General features: G+C 40.0%; 1 protein-coding gene across 2 annotated transcripts in view; it reads right to left on the bottom strand.

The window, feature by feature from the left end:
- Positions 1–10,373, bottom strand: part of LOC134349409 (janus kinase and microtubule-interacting protein 2-like) — a 283,308-nt gene extending 272,935 nt beyond the window's left edge. For both annotated transcript variants that reach the window (XM_063053670.1, XM_063053671.1), the window contains exon 1: positions 10,272–10,373. The gene's annotated coding sequence lies outside the window, so the exon portion shown is untranslated. The remainder of the gene's footprint in view (positions 1–10,271) is intronic.
- Between the last annotated feature and the right edge of the window lie 2,980 nt (positions 10,374–13,353).

The raw sequence follows: 13,353 nt of genomic DNA, 5'->3' as shown, positions 1-13,353 counted from the left end.
TGAGAGTACAGAGTTTGTATGCTCCTGTCAGATTCAAAAAGGCAAGGCTATCAAGTTTAGGAAACCTTGATTTTTGAGAGATATTGAAGTCTCGGATAAGAAAAAGTAGATATAGGTAGATAGGAACAAACTAGGTACTTCAGGAATACAAGAAATGCAAGAGAACACTTGAGGAGGAAATCAGGAGGTCCAAAAGAAGGCATGAGATTGTTCTAATAGATAAGGTGAAGGATGTTTTAACAGCAAAAAGATTACAAGGGACAAAAATTGGACCTCTGGAAGATCAGAATGGTAATCTATGTGGGGCTGAAAGAGAGATGGAGATCTTAAACTTATTTTTTTCACATCTGTATTTACTTGGGAGACGGACACAGAGTCTATAGAAGTGAAGCAAAATAGCAGCAAAGTCATGAATCCTATACAGGCTACAGAGGAGGTTGTATTTGCTATCCTGATGATAAATCTCCAGGGCCTGACAAGGTGTTCCCTTGGACTCTGTGGGAGACTAGATCAGAAATTGCAGGGGCTATAGCAGAGAAATTTAAAACAGTCTTAGCCATGGGTGAGGTGCCGAAGGATAGGAGGATAGCTAATGTTGTTTCAATGTTTGAGAAAGACTCTATGAATAAGCCAGGAAATTATAGGCTGGTGAGTCTGACGTCAGTAGTGGAAAAGTTATTGGAAGGTATTTTAAGGGATTGGATATATAAGTATTTGGATAGACATGGACTGATTAGGAATAATAAACATAGCTTTGTGCATGGTAGGTCGTGGCTAACCAATCATAGAGTTTTTCAAGGAAGTTACCAGAAAAGTTGATGAAGGTAATCCATGGATGTAATCTATATAAACTTTATTAAGGCTTTTGAGAAGGTCCCACATGGGAGGTTGGTTGAGAAGGTTCAGTCTCTTGGCATTCAAGACAAGGTAGAACGTTGGATTAGACATTGGCATTGTGGAAGAAGCCAGAGAGTGGTAGTAGATGGTTGCCTATCTGACTGGAGTCCTGAGATTAGTGATATACTGCAGGGATTGCTGCTGGGTCCATTGTTCATATCAACAATCTATATGATAAAATGGTTAACTGGATCAGCAAATTTGCAGATGACACCAAGATTAGGGGCATAGTGGCTGGTGAGGAAGATTATCAAAACTTGCTGCAAAATCTGGACCAGGTGGAAAAATGGACTGAGAAATGGCAGATGGAATTTAATACAGATAAGCGTGAGGTATTGCACTTTGGAGGACCATTCAGGGTAGGTCTTACACTGTGAGTGGTAGGACATTGAGGACGGTGGTAGAACAGAGGGCTCTGAGAATATAGATTCATAATTCATTGAAATTGGTATCACATTTAGATAGCGTTGTACAAAAAGCTTTTGGCTCATTGGCCTTCATAAATCAATCTACTGAGTAGAGGAGATGGAATGTTATGTTGAAATTGTACAAGATTTTGGTCTTATATAGATTAGTGCTTCAGTTTGGTCACTGATCTACAGAAAAAATGCAAATAAGACTGAAAGACTGCAGTGAAAATTTACAAGGATGTTGCTGGGAATCGAGGATCTGAGTTACAGGGAAAAGTTGAACAGGCTGGGACTTAATTCCCTGGAACGTAAAAGACTGAGGGAAGATTTGACAGAGGTATACAAAATTATGAGGGGTGTACTGTAGATAGGGTAAATGCAAGCAGACTTTTCTGCCGACCCGACCCTACTGAGTTGATGTGTGACTACAACTAGAGGTCATGAGTTAAGGGAGAAAGGTGAAATGCTTAAAAGGGAACATGAGGGAAAACCTCTCCACTCAGAGGATGGTGAAAGTGTGGAACAAGTTCTGCAAATGGTAGGTGCAGGTTTGATTTCAACATTTATGAGAAATTTGGATAGGTACTTGAATGGGAGGTGTATGAAGGGCTATAGTCTGGGTGCAGGTTGATGGGATTAGACAGATTAATGGTTCAGCACAGACTAGATGGGCCAAAGAATCTTTCTCTATGCTGTAGTTTTCTACGATATTTGGCAGATCCATGAGGTAATATGAATAATGCATAGCAGCATAAAGAAATCAATCACAGCCTGCAACCTACCTCATGAGCAGGCACATCTCTTATCCAACTCTAATCTCAGCACAGAGAATAAACATTGGCTTGGCAAGGGGTGCGGAAAGACATTGTTTGTGCTGTCCCCGGCATACCTAAAGGTGACGTGCTCACCGGGACTAAATGTTCGCTGTAACAGCATTCAATAAACAGCAACCACACAACCAATGGATCCGATCCAAGCTGTGCAGTCCTGCATTAGTCAGTCAAGGGTGATGGACAATAAAAACAGCAAATGGAAGAAAGAGGCTGTAGACACATTTCGTCCCTCAGCTATGGCAGTTCTCAGTGCACAGGTTCTAAAGGCTGAAGAATTTGTAAATGTGTTCAGCTAAAGTAGTTTACAAGCATGATCTATCTCAGCTCCCTTGCAAGATTCCTAGAATCAAAGTGCGCCTTCAGCCAGTTTATTGAACTTTACATAATACACAAGGACAGGAGTACTGGTGACAACAAAAGGCTACAGCAGTGGACCACAAGTCATAGTAGCAGAATTATGCCACTCAGCCGATTGAGTCTGCTCCAATGATTGATCATGATTGATTTATTTTCTCTCTCAACACCACTCTCTCCACAACCTTTGGTATCCTTACCATCAAGAATCTTTCAACTTCTACTTTAAATACACCAAAATAACCTCCTCATCTCTGTTCTCAAAGAACATCCTTCTATTCAGAGACTATAGCTCCTGTTCTTGACTCTCCAGCCATTGGAAACATACTCTGTGTCCTCCCTATCTCAGTATTTCAATAATCATTCAGAAAATTTTCTGTGCCTTTGTTCCTTTTACTAAAGTGTATGACCATACACTTCCCATCTGCCACTTCTTTGTCCATTCTCCTATCTGTCCAAGTCCTTCTGCAAACTTCCTGCTTCCTCAATACCAACAGCCTCTCCACCTATCTTTATATCGTTCACTTCAAACACATCAATTCCTTCATTCAGATCATTAACATATATTATGTTTGTGAAACATAGCAAATCCAACACTGACCTCTGCAAAACACCTCATCACCAGCAGATAAGAAGAAAATGCCCCAGTTATTCTAACTTTTTGAGTCCTGCCAGTCAATCTTCCGTCCATGCTACTATCTTTCTAGCAATGTCATGGGCTTCCATTTTGTCTTTGCAACCTCATGAGGAGCACTTTGTCAAAGGGTTTATGAAAATTCAAGTTGATAACATTCACTGACTCACTTTTATCTATGCTGCCTCTTCAAAGATCTCCAACAGATGGGTCAGGCAAGATTTTCCCATAGGAAACCATGCTGGCTTTGGGTTTTTTTTAAAAATTGTATTTCTTCAAGAACCCCAAAATCTCTTCCTTAATAATGGACTCCAACATCTTGTCAACTACTGAAGTCAGGCTAACTGGCCCATAATTTTCTATCTTTTGTCTTCCTCCCTGCTTAAAAATGGTGGAGAGGCATTTCCAATTTTCAGCTTCCCTCTGACCTTTCAGCTTCCCAAGCCAATATATAGAAGAATATGCCCTTACACTTCCTCCCTTACCACCGTTCAGGGCCCCAAACAGTCCTTCCAGGTGAGGCGACACTTCACCTGTGAGTCGACTGGGGTGATATACTGCGTCCAGTGCTCCCGATGCGGCCTTCTATATATTGGCGAGACCCGACGCAGACTGGGAGACCGCTTTGCTGAACACCTGCGCTCTGTCCGCCAGAGAAAGCAGGATCTCCCAGTGGCCACACATTTTAATTCCACATCCCATTCCCATTCTGACATGTCTATCCACGACCTCCTCTACTGTAAAGATGAAGCCACACTCAGGTTGGAGGAACAACACCTTATATTCCCTCTGGGTAGCCTCCAACCTGATGGCATGAACATCGACTTCTCTAACTTCCCCTAATGCCCCACCTCCCCCTCGTACCCCATCTGTTATTTATTTTTATACACACATTCTTTCTCTCACTCTCCTTTTTCTCCCTCTGTCCCTCTGACTATACCCCTTGCCCATCCTCTGGTTCCCCCCCCCGCTTGTCTTTCTCCCCGGACCTCCTCTCCCATGATCCTCTCATATCCCCTTTGCCAATCACCTGTCCAGCTCTTGGCTCCATCCCTCCCCCTCCTGTCTTCTCCTATCATCTCCTATCATTTTGGATCTCCCCCTCCCCCTCCCACTTTCAAATCTCTTACTAACTCTTCCTTCAGTTAGTCCTGACGAAGGGTCTCGGCCTGAAACGTCGACTGTACCTCTTCCTAGAGATGCTGCCTGGCCTGCTGCGTTCACCAGCAACTTTGATGTGTGTCACTATATTCCCACTAGTTTTTGCTATGTTGCATGCCCTCTCCATAAGACCATCAGCTAGAGGAGTAGAATTAGGCCATTTGGCCATCGAGTGTGCTCCGCCATTTCATCATAGCCAATCCAATTTTCCTCGCAGCCCCAACCTCCTGTCTTCTCCCCATATGCCTTCACACCCCGACCAACCAAGAATCCATCAAACTCTGTCTTAAATATACATAAAGACTTGGTTTCCACAGTTGCACATAGCAAAGAATTCCACAGATTCATCACCATCTAGCTAAAGAAATTCCTCCTCATCTACATTCTAAAAGCACGTCCCTCTATTCTGAGGTTGTATCCTCTGGACTTAGACTCTCCCACCATAGGAAACATCCTCTCCACATCCACTCTATCAAGGCCTTTCACCATTCGATAGGTTTCAATGAGGTCACCATTATTCTTCTGAATTCTACTGAGTACAGGCCCAGAGCCATCAGACGCTCCTCATATGACAAGCTATTCAATCCTGTAATCATTTTTGTGAATCTTCTTTGAACTCTCTCCTGCTTCAGCACATCCTAAGAAAAGCATCCCAAAGCTGCTCAGAATACTCCAAGTGAGGCCTCACCAGTGTTTTATAAATCTTCAAAATTACATCCTTGCTTTTATATTCTAGTTTTCTTGAAATGAATGCTAACATGGCATTTGCCTTCCTCACCACAGACTCAGCCTGTAAATTAACCTTTAGGGAATCCTGCACAAGGACTCCCAAGTCCGTTTGTGTCACAGTTTATTGTATTTTCCCTCCATTTAGAAAATAGTCAACCCTTTCATTTCTTCCACGAAAGTGCATGACTATACACTTCCCAACATTGTATCCCTGTATTCCCCGAATCTATCCAAGTCCTCTGTTGCCTCTCTACTTTCTCAAAACAACCTGCCCCTCCAGCTGTTTTCATATCATCTTCAAACTTTGCAACAAAGGCATCAATTCCATCATCCAAATCACTGATACATAACACAAAAAGAATCAGTCCCAACATAGATCCCTATGGAACACCACCAGTCACTGGCAGCCAACCAGGAAATGCTCCATTTATTTCCACTATTTGTAGATGTAACATGGAACTTCCTCCTTTGATTTAACTCTCATAAAAAAGTTACAAGACAACTACCAATAAAATGGTATAAAGATCATAAAATTTAAAATATTTATGAAGATCATCCTGTTCATATTACTACATCCATTCAATGAGGCAGTGTTGTCTCTCCTACAGGAATATCACATTGCTTTTTCCATCATTTTATTGAAGTACAGTACATTCCACATGTTACCAATTCCAGGCAATGCCTGATTTCAGTTCTAAATGTGTCAATTGATGCTTTGAACCATGTTCCCATGTCCATGAACCACATTTTAAATTGTACTTATAGTAATACATCCCAGATTTATCCCTTCCATACCCATTCTTACAGAAAGCTTTACATTGAACAGGCCCTTCATTCCATGATGTGCCAAGCATGATGCCAGTTCAGACTCATCCCATCTGCCTGCACATACCCATATCCCTCCATTCCTTTCTTTTCCACTACTTCAGTGGCAGCCCGTTCCAGGTACCTACTGTTCTGTGTTTAAAAAAGCTTGCCCCGCACATCGACTTCAAACTTTCTCTCTTTTACCATAAAACAATGTCTCTATTATGTATTTGACTTGACTAAAATTGGAAAAAAGACTGTCTACGCCTCAATTTTGTTTCCTTCTATTAGGTCCTCTACCTTAATAAGAAACACCAGTGATATGGGATCATGCTTAGAAGTACATTTGCAATTCTATTCAGAAATACTGAATAGATTTTTGTTTCATCCTCACTATCACAAATACCATTTTTTAGCCAATTTTCTTTTTGCCCTCAGCAAAACAAGAAACAGTTGAGAGAACTATCTAAAGTACTTTGAATCAGAATTTTTCAAATGATTCCTTAGAAGACCATAAGATATCTGGTGTTCTCTCACAAATTAGAGCCCTGTTAGGTCCCAGTTACTGAAACATGATCAATTGACTGGAACACCTTGTACTCTGATGAGGATTTAAGCAATATGCCATTGTATTAAGTTCCTCAGCATACACCTTACCAAGGATCTCACACGGTCTGTACATACCGGCTGTGTGGTGAAAAAGGCACAACAGTGCCTCTTTCATCTCAGGCAGATGAAGAAGTTTGGTATGGGCCCCCCAAATCCTAAGAACTTTCTACAGGGGCCACAATTGAGAGCATCCTGACTGGCTGCATCACTGCCAGGAATGGGAACTGTACTTCCCTCAATCCCAGAACTCTGCAGAGGGTGGTACAGACAGCCCAGCACATCTGTAGGTGTGAACTTCTCACTATTTAGAACATTTACAAAGGCAGGTGTGTAAAAGGCACCCGAAGGATCATTAGGGACTCAAGTAACCCCAACTACAAACTGTTCCAGCTGCTACCATCCGGGAAACAGTACCGCAGCATAAAAGCCAGGACCAACAGGCTCTGGGACAACTTCTTCCAGCAAGCCATCAGACTGATTAATTCATGCTGATACAATTGTATTTCTATGTTATATTGACTGTTCTGTTGTACGTACTATTTATTATAAATTACTATAAATTGCACATTTAGACAGACGTAATGTAAAGATTTTTACTCATGTTATGAAGGATGAAAGCAATAAAGTCAATTCAATTCAAAGTACGCAAATAGGTGTTAACCACACAAAATCTCACTGGAAAGGTATGACTGGAAAGGGAAACCAAAACATAACCAGACATCATTCATCAGAAATTCCTGTAAACAGTCAGAACTTCACACACAGAAAGCACAGAGTCAAAGTGGACAGGAGACATTTCTGCCAATTATTTCGATTTTAGTTTTTTCAAAGCAAGGAATTCTATTGCTCTGTTTATTCATTCAAAGACAATTCGCCACAACCGTATATGCTACTTCTTTCCAGCTACACATTTCAGTAACTTATTGTCTGCAGTAATGCATCCACTGAGATTGGATGGGACTACAACTAGAGGTCATAAGTTAAGAGTGAAGGCTAAAAAGTTTAAGGGGAACGTGGGGGAAATGTCTTCACTCAGAGGGTCGTGAAAATGTGGAATGAGCTGCCAGCTCAAGTGTGATTGCAAGCTCAATTTCAACGTTTAAGAGAAGTTTAGATAGGTACATGGATGGCAGGGAGAGGGAGGGTAATGGTCCTGGTGCAGGTTGATGGGAGTAGGCAGCTTAAATGGTTCAGCACAGACTAGATGGGCCAAAGGACCTGTTGTGTGCTGTACTTTTCTGTAACTATCTGTTCCCACCACCCCCCTCAATCATTAGATGACAGCCACAGGAAAAGAGAACCAAGTTTTTGACAACTTGACAGCAAAAAAAAGCCTTCTGAAAAAAACAATACCCATTGAAATACCAGAGACACAGATTGCGCCACTCTGAAATCATTCCTGTGTGGACTTTACAAGAATCAATGTGGTTTCACAATACAGCATAAAGTTATTTGGCATTCACTCATTTTAGGTCCTTGTGAAAACATCGAATAGAAGTCATCCCATTGCTGCCAAAGCACAGATCCTCATGCTCAACTTAGAGGAGGGTTTGTGAAGTAAGATGTTTGCCTAAACAGTGGGACTCAAGAATGATGAATTAACCAGCATATATGTAAAGAAATGATATATGGGAAAATATTAACGGCAAATTCAGTACAATAAAACAACCATTACTTTTAAAGTGCAGCACTTTCCATATTAATAAACAGATTAATAATTGTATAAGAAAGGGCAATCTGCTGCTCTGCATTAAAATGAAGGCCTCTGCTCAAATGTGACCACTTCCATACTTAGTTTGACCACTAAATGACTGGGCTCCAGTACAAAGCTATTTCCCTTGGGACTTTGTCTAAGGGGAATCACCCATTACACAAGAGGATGGAGAAAGTGAAAGAACACAAGCACATACAGGGTTTGTACATATTTGGCCAAAATACTCAAATGAATAAATGGTTGAAAAGGTGGCAATTATTTTTCCTCTTAACCCCCACGGCTCATGGTGTGACATTAGACAAGGGGAAGTGATTTTCATGTGAATTATATCATTTAGAATCATCTTGGTGGTAAATTTCATTGTAAAATTTTCAACAAAAAGAAATACTTTGCCAAATAACCTTAAAATACATAGGTTCACCTGAACGGAAAAGAAAATACAACCACATTCGAAATATACCTGTATCTGTACATCAGGCTGTTACATGCTGCAAAATATGCGCCCAGTAAAACCCTTACTGATTTATGCCCTTTCCTGTCCAGTGTATTTATTACCCCTCTTGGTTACATTTAGCATCAAGTGATTTAATTCTGCATAATGTCTATACTGATCTACTTTAGGCACTATTTTCAGTGGGTTGTGAATCTCTTGAGACTCCCATCCCCAACAATCATAAAATGGTTCTAATTTCCATATCCACAATTATAAACCACCTTCCATGAAGCTAGCCCAGATGATATGAACCATAATCTCAGCCTACAGGTCTATATGAATCATGGTCTACCAGCAGTAAAATCTGAATTTATCTTAAATGCATCAAAACCAAGGGATGCAGAAAGAATGGAGACTGTTACCAGAAGTAATTAAATACGTTTCCTCTTGCAATAATAGAGTTCAAGGTCACATGATACCCAGAACTATCTAAACAGATCCATTATGGAGGACCTCATTTAATCTGCTGCTGTGCTTGAGACCACATTTTGCATTCTAACTTAAAAATACCTTCATGCATTTTTAGAGGTACAAGTTAACTGGCAGTTTTATCCTCAGAATACTTGAATAATGAATGACAGTTAATTATAAATTCCTGCAAGGGTGAATATTTAATAATATCCAGGTGCTGACCTGACTACAAAAGAGGGACTATTTACTGAAAATTATGATCATATAAAACCAGGCCATAACAGTTAGAAAAATAAAATCCATTATTTACATCAATGTCAGTCATTTATTTAATGCAAAACCACATTGCAGATAAATTAATTGTAATATGTATGTTCCTTTTGTAAAACAGTAAAGGTTATAGTTTATATTTGCATATTTATTTTTGGAACCTGCAATAAAGTACATTGGAGCAGTTCTGTACTTATCTGCATTCCTTGAATTCCACTATAATATTCAGCTGCAGGCATTTTATTGACTGACATTGCTGTGAAGGCAATGAATTAGAAAAATTGCACATACATTTTTTTTAAGTGACAAATGGCTTGGCACTCAAAGAGTTACATGTCTCTAAATTAATAATGAACTCCATTTGTGAGATGGTCTACAATCTTTAAATGGGAGTTCGATACAGAACTGCATTAATATCATCACTGACATTTTACTCCAGAAAAATAATCCAGGCCTAATCATACTGCAACGTCACTTCCAGAACTGAACACTACCTATATTAATCCTCCAAAATTACAAACAATAAATGCAATTCTTTATGAAACACACACTGCATCAAGTCCACTCTGAATTTGTGTGTTACAATCTGCATTTCTCAAAATTACTGCTTGCAACACAAGCCCAGCCCTTCCAACAGCTGCTTCCCAGATACACTGCTGTCACAGATACACTGACATTACAGGAAACGAAAGGAAACAGTATGATATTATTTTCTTTGTCTTTACTCTAAAGATGGCATGCTAGTTCTGCAATTTCAATAAAAAATAGCACAAATAATAACTGCAGTAGTACAGATAAATTTTCTAGGCACTATGCATAATGACTCAATATTAATTCATTGCTCCTACCTTGCCACACAGTCCAACCTTAATTGTTTTCACCAGAAAAAAAATAGCAAATCAGGAAAACCTTGTTCTCTAAGAATATAGGAAATGAAAAAAAAACTCACCATGTGTATATCCACTGAAGATAAAGGCCTGGAAATCTTAGATCTAAACACATTGCCTTCTCTGATCAGCAGCAGCTGGGCTGTCTGCTGATGCTAATAAACCCACCCTCTCCGGAGAGAATGAGCTCATTGATAGCCTCGAACTGCAGTTAGATTTTCCCTCCTCTCCTCACTGTAGGAGTGCTCTCATCGTAGCAAAGACAAAGGAAAGTAGCAGAGGCTACTGTCAGAAGACCTGCACGGACAGGGAAAGACCAAGATACCACAATATCCATATTCTTAAAGTGATAGTCTTTCTTTTTGGAATAAAACAAATATTTGTAATTTGGCCAGTTTATTGAACCATTTGTCATGTGACAAATACTAAATCTGATGTATATACATTTGGAGAGGCTTATGTAAGCTTCTTCAGGTTATAATTATTCAATTGATTTTGGTTTCTATAATTTCCATTTTTTAAACCATGTAATGTATATGTAAGAGGATGTACCTTGTTTTGGATAAGATGTGACTTTGATTTGTTAGTATTACGTAAGGTTATACAGACTGCACAACACAGAAATAGGTCATTGGCTGGAGATGTCATTTATACTCATCACAAATCTACTCCAGTCCTATTTTAATAAATTCTTTTAGCATTCTGTTCTATTCCTTCCTCCATTATGTACTGACCTAGCTTTGTCTGAAAGAGCATAGGGAATCTTTCTGGCAGTCAGAGCTGCTGACCTTCAACCATTCACTATAAAGTTATGACCTACACTCAGTGGCTACTTTATTAGGTACACCTATATACCTGTTTATACCTAATCAGCCAATGATGTTGCAGCAACTTAGTGCTTTAAAGAAATTGTTGTTCAGACCAAACATCGGCATGGAGAAGAAATGTGATCTAAGCGAATGTGACCGTGGACTGATTGTTGGTGCCAGATGGGGGAATTTGAATAACTCAGAAACTGGGATATTCACACACAATGGTCTCTAGGGTTTACAGAGAATGGAGCAAAAGCAGCACTTTGGTGCGTGAAACTGCCATGTTAATGGGAGAAGGCAGAGGAGAATGGCCAGACTGGTTCAAGCTGACAGCAAGGAGGCAGTAACTCAAAGAACCACATGTTACAACAGTGATGTGCAGAAGGGTATCTCTGAATGCACAACACGTCAAACCTTGAAGTGCATAGGCTACAACAGCAGAAAGCCACAGTGAATTCCACTCCTGTACCAAGTAAAATGGTCACTGATTGTATATATCTATAAGACCCGCTGCATTTGCTCAGTGGCTGAACTCCTCTGTATTCTAGTAGCGAAGTCCATTCTTACTAGGGTTCCTCAACATTACATTAAGGTATCATTAATGGAATCTTAAGGTGATCAGAGGTCCTGTTCAATTAGTTGGATATTGTTGGTCTGTGTCTTGTGGGCGGAGCGGGGGGGGGGAGGTGGTACGGCTGACTTAATATTCAAAAAAATTACTTTAATAATTGTAGATGATATTTCATTTTATTTTTATTAATTTCCTTTTTGAATGACTCTGAAGAGCAGGGATAATTTAAAAAATAAATTCTTCAAAACTTTGATTAAAAAACCACACTACGTGAGGATAAATCACTAGATACCTTCAGGATCAAGAGATATTCAGACATCCCACCCACATGATCTTCACTGTGTTCAGAATGTTTTGAGGGAACTGCAGCTGGCAGCATTCTCTTTAAAAGCCCTAAATTCGTCCAATTAAGAGTGGGTGTAGCAAGTGCAGTCACAGTGATTTGTGCTGGTTGACTCCTACCTGGAAGATTTCTCCACTTACACCGTGCACCTGAATTGTTCCATGTGTCAGTGTTCGAATTGCTTCACAGCTGGACATATTACCTTGAATTCCCTGGCGGATTAGATTTATTTGTGTCTCTTCTAGATTTATGATTCCCAACTCTGGATACTCTTAAATCTGGAAGCATCCTGCCCAATCAAATATCTTTGTAATTTACAGATCTGCAGCAGGTTATGCCTCATTTATCCTCCTCTAGAGTAAAGACCTTCAGCCTGTTCTGTTCATACTTTCCAGGTGGAACAGCCTCTCTGTTCTCAGTTTACCTTTTTCATATTTATTTTTCAATGATCCATGTTCAAATCAGATTATAGCACAGACAAATTCACCATTTACGGAATAACTGCATCTGCAAATTCTTTTCAGTAATTAAGACAATATTGCCATCAGGAAATCAAAGGTGAACATTTCCAGTGGAAGATCCTTTCATTACATGTTAGTCAGGTGGTGTTAGGAAGTGTGAGTGTAAAATAAGGGACAGGTGACCAGGAATTAAAACCTTGGGGAAAGTAAGAGGGAAGTAGGGAAGAGTGAAACTGTAGCCCTGTATAAGAAAGAAATAAGGCTCTGTGATGAACCTGCTTCAGCACAGTCTGATAGGGGGAGGACAAAGTGTTTGCTGTAGTAATTCAGAAGATCAGAAAGAATGAAAGTGGTGAGCTGAAAAGACCAATGAAGGTGATAGACTCAATGAATTAAGGAAATAGCAAAAGAAGATTCTCTATAAGAGAAATAGAGTGAAGTAAGTTCAAATCTGTTTGGGAAAGGTACAAAGCAAGCAGCATTCAGACAAAATGTGAGATTATTGTCAGAAAGGTCACTTCAACCTATGATGGAAAATCATTGGAGAGAAGCCTCTTACAAGAGGAGATAACATCAGGTCAAAGGACTTTTATTCTTTAAGAAGAAAATTATTTGCTTTAAGACGACCACTATCATCCCAGTAGCTGACAAAAATAATGCAACATGCCACAATGAATACAGCTCTGACATCCATCATTATGAAGTGCTTTGAAAGGCTGTCGTGGGCACACATCAACTCCAGCCTCAGACAACTTGGACCCACTGCAATTCCACCACCCGAACAGGTCATTATCTCCCTGGCCCTACACTTACCTCTGAAGCATCTGGACAAAGAAGGCACGGCAGTGGCTATTTTTCATCATGAGTCTGAGGAAATTTGTTATGTCAACAAAAACACATGCAAATTTATCGTGCAGAGCATTCTAACTGGGTGCTTCACTGTCCTTTTTTTGGGGG

This window comes from Mobula hypostoma, chromosome 7 (genome assembly GCF_963921235.1).
Source record: "Mobula hypostoma chromosome 7, sMobHyp1.1, whole genome shotgun sequence".
In the NCBI taxonomy this organism is placed as follows: Eukaryota; Metazoa; Chordata; class Chondrichthyes; order Myliobatiformes; family Myliobatidae; genus Mobula; species Mobula hypostoma.
This window is presented reverse-complemented; position numbering and strand designations above follow the sequence as displayed.